The following is a 4,167-nucleotide window of genomic DNA, read 5'->3' as shown; positions in this document are numbered from 1 at the left end:
AAAAAAATTAGTTTCTTTAAAAAAAAAAAGCCACATGGGAATAATGGAGGAAATTTAAAAAGGAAACTCCAGAAATTATAAATAAATATTTAGTGATAGATACTTGGTGGATATTCCATTCACAAAAACTGTCACACGAAGATTTAGCAAAAGTTTTATGGCTTCCCAGGACTGAATATTGGTCCCTCTTGACCTAGCTTCCTCACTAACTCTTGCCTTCTTCCTCTGCTATCTGCAACAAATGCCTGAGGCTCCAGTCATACCAAACTGAGATGCCCTTCCACCCAAAAAGATAGTCCCCTCTTGCCCTCAAGGCCAAAGAGACTAAGATTACTTTAACTTCTTCCATTTGGAACATCAATAGTTTAAAGCTTTTTAAACCCACCATACTCCTTTCCTCCTTGCTAACATATTGTCTGCTGTGTAACTTTTTCTAAAATAGACCTTTTGTCGACTTGGGAAATCATGGAGGTAGATTATTTCTTCTCTGATGATTTCTCCAAAGTTGTCTGAAACACCTCAAGTACATTCTGTGCCTAGTGGAGCTGTGGCTTGGGGTCCCAAAGAGCATCTGAGGCATGAAGTAGCCCCAAGGCATTGGATGCTGGACAAACTGAGGAGTGTGCTTGCTCTTGTCTACCCACCGGTCCCCACAAGCTGAGAGAATGGCTCCCTGTCAAAATCAACAGACTTAAGTATGCCCTGATAGGAATAAAGTGAAGATCTGCATGTAGTATTTCGGTAAGATTGGTGGGCCAAGTCAGCTGGGTTATACCACCATGGGGTTGTTTTTTCTAGTTGTTTGCTCAGAACCAGACTTCATCTGGAGTCTTCCCTTTTGGGAATGAGGTCAGAAGAAAAGAATACTCACATGTGAATCATACTGTACATAAAACTAAGTGTAGGCTCCTTAAGCTCATACATTTTATATAATAGTAAGGCCAAATCAAACTTACAGATTCTATCTTAAACACTAAAAAGCAATAGAATTCAAAGTTACCATATTAATTTAATGTGAAAATTAAAATAGTTTTGCTGAATCTAAGTTGCCACATCATACCTATTACCTTAGTATATGAGAGCTTTGAGTTTGTGATATTCCTTTATCTATACATCTATAGTGGTGCATATATAGGTATAGATATAGATGATATATATCTACCTGTCTATATATAATCCTGTTCTAGAAAAAAAAAATTGATGGCAAGGTCTAAACTGATATAACCCACCCTTCCGGTATTATGGATTTTATCAGTATTGACAAGACCAGAGAGTATTACCATCTGATCTAGGACACGAAGAGTCTCTTTGCTGTTCATTGTACTATGCCTGAGGAGCCAAGTACAGTTGTGCAGAGTAAGAAAGATCTTTGTGAGCACAAAAGGAATCCCCCATGTGATGATCCATGACGTTCCCACTATCTTCTACCTTCATCCCCTCATCAAAGTGAATTACAACATTCAGATTAATTTAGAGACTGGTAAGATTATCAATTTCATAAAGTTTGACACTGGTAATCTGGGTATGGTGACTGGAGGTGCTAACCTGGAAGAAATTGAACTAACCACCAACATAGACATCATGGCTCTTTGGATGTGGTTGATGTAAAAGATTCTGATGGCAACAGCTTTGCTGACCTGGTTTCCAATGTGTTTGTTATTGGAAAACACAACAAACCATGGATTTCTCTTAACCAAGGAAAGGTGTCTGCTTCACTATTACTGAAGAAAGAAACAGACTGGTGGCCAAACAAAGCAATGGGTAAAATGATTTTCAGGTGATACGATTGGAGAGCTCTCAAGGGTTAATTAAAGATAACATAGCACAGAAAACAAAACCAAAAACTCTTCTCAAGAGATGAAGTATCTTACCAATTGTGCAGATTCAAAGTGACCCTCCTTAAATGTGTTACCTTTTGTGATGCAAGTTTCTACCGAAGCACTTTCACCAAGGATCCAAAATTCTCAAACACAGTCCAAGCCTTTTCTTCAGTTAATATTGGATCTCTGACTTCAGTGCTGATCTTCTAGTCAGACACATAAAACTTAACTTTCAGCCACAATCTCTGTCTTTCATTCTGCATAATTGCTGACTTGAAAGGCCCCAACCCTTTTTCCAGGTTGTATAAATTATTCTTTATTGCTCAAACCATTTCTTCTTGCCAAAAGATTCTTTCCATATTCCACATATATTCTTTTTTTTTTTTTTAAGATTTTATTTATTTATTTGACAGAGAGAACACAAGCTGAGGGAGAAGCAGGCAGAGGGAGAGGGAGAAGCAGGCTCTTCCAGAGCACGGAGCCCAATGTGGGGCTCGATTCCAGGACCCTGAGATCATGACCTGAGCCGAAGCCAGACGCTTAACCTACTGAGCCACCCAGATGCCCCCATATTCCACACATATTCTGAATCTTACTGCTTCCTGTGTTTAAATCACATCTAATTTCATTTTGTTGTAATATGCCCTTTTCCCTAGCATTTTTAGTATTTATACTATACATACAAAGAGGGGAAGAAACAAAGTGTGGATTTTCAAATGCTGCCATTACATTTAGTCAATCTTTCCTTTTCTTATTCTTCATCCACACCTTTTGCCAATTTGTCTATCTCCTCTCAAAATCTCACCTCCTTTACAAACCTTTAAAGACCTTGTTCACATAAGAGCATTCACTGGCCAGAGGAATTGGCATCCCAGAGCTGTTTTCCACCTAGTCCTTCCCTCAACCAAGAACTGCTCTTACCTACCACACCAAATTACAGTTAATCTTACATCTTGTACCCAGGTATGGGGGCCTCCTACTGAGAAATGCAGAATAACAATACCAAAAGAGCCAGGATCCTTGACATTTCAAAACTGCCCTATCAGCCTTGACTGCTGACCCTCAGACTGATAAAAGAGAGAGAAATAAGATTCTCATATTCAAGACTCACTAAGTTTAAAGGGAGTTTAGCTATTGTTTTACTTGGTTCTTTGTTAAAGTATCCAGAATCTATATCTTAATCAAGATATAAATGAAATGGGATCTACAAATAGAATAGAAAAAGAAATTACATACATTTATGTAAAATGGAGCTACAATTCTTGTATTTCATAACTTGTGACCTGAGGTTCTTATTTGCTATATGAATATGTAATTAAAAATTTTGGTTATTGCTAGAATAGAAAAGAGCAAGATAGTGCACTAAAGGATTAGCAAGGGTCAATAATTTTCTTAGATCCAGTGATCAGAGAAAACCTCTCTGAGGAAAGGATATTTAAACAGTGATATGAACTGGTCCTGTGAAGGGCAAGGAGAAACACCTTCAAAGCGAGGCAAACTGCAGGGGTGAAGATTCCGGAGGAGATAAAAAGCTGCTAGAGAAACTGAAAGAATTCCAGGTGACTAGACTTTGTCGGTAATTGGAAACTGTCCTAAGATGAACTTGGTGAGCTAGCAGCGGCCAGAATGTGCAGGGTCTTGCAGGTCAAGGTTAGGAGTTGGATTTTACTCTTGGTGCAGTGGTAAGCTGTTGAAAGATTTAAAATAAGGGAGTGGTGTGGTTGAAGTTGTGTTTTAGAAATATGAGTTTGGTTGCTGTGGATTGAAGAAAAGAGAAAGGTAAGAACAGGAGCCACAGTTGCTGTTTAGAGGCTGTGATGGAGTTTAAGAAATAATGAGAGCTTTGTGTAAGACCATGGAGGTGATGGAGAAAAATGGAGAGGAATGGACCCATCTGATGTGTTTTGAGATATATTTTAAAAGATATAATTTGGAACAAATCTATGGATATGTAATATATATTTGGATAAGACTTGCTGAAGCAGTGGATTTAGGGAATAAAGGAGAAAGGAAATAAAAGTTCCATTTGTAATATATTAAGAATGAGAGGATTATGAGATATGTTTATGAGGAAATTTAGGCTTCTGTAGCAAACAATCCTCAAATTTCCTGATTTATCAAAAGTTTATTTCTCGGGCCCCTGGGTGGCTCAGTTGGTTAAGTGACTGCCTTCGGCTCAGGTCATGATCCTGGAGTCCCTGGATCGAGTCCCGCATCGGGCTCCCTGCTCGGCAGGGAGTCTGCTTCTCCCTCTGACCCTCCCCCCTCTCATGTGCTCTCTCTCATTCTCTCTGTCTCAAATAAATAAATAAAATCTTAAAAAAAAAAAAGTTTATTTCTCATTTAT

General features: G+C 38.5%; 1 pseudogene; it reads left to right on the top strand.

Moving 5' to 3' along the window:
* Window positions 1–490: 490 nt before the first annotated feature.
* On the top strand, window positions 491–1,765 carry LOC123845650 (small ribosomal subunit protein eS4, X isoform-like; annotated as a pseudogene).
* Window positions 1,766–4,167: the final 2,402 nt, after the last annotated feature.

Source organism: Mirounga angustirostris, unplaced genomic scaffold, assembly GCF_029215605.1.
Source record: "Mirounga angustirostris isolate CCGP_5_RB_7025 unplaced genomic scaffold, mMirAng1.0.hap1 SCAF_6, whole genome shotgun sequence".
Classification (NCBI taxonomy): domain Eukaryota; kingdom Metazoa; phylum Chordata; class Mammalia; order Carnivora; family Phocidae; genus Mirounga; species Mirounga angustirostris.
This window is presented reverse-complemented; position numbering and strand designations above follow the sequence as displayed.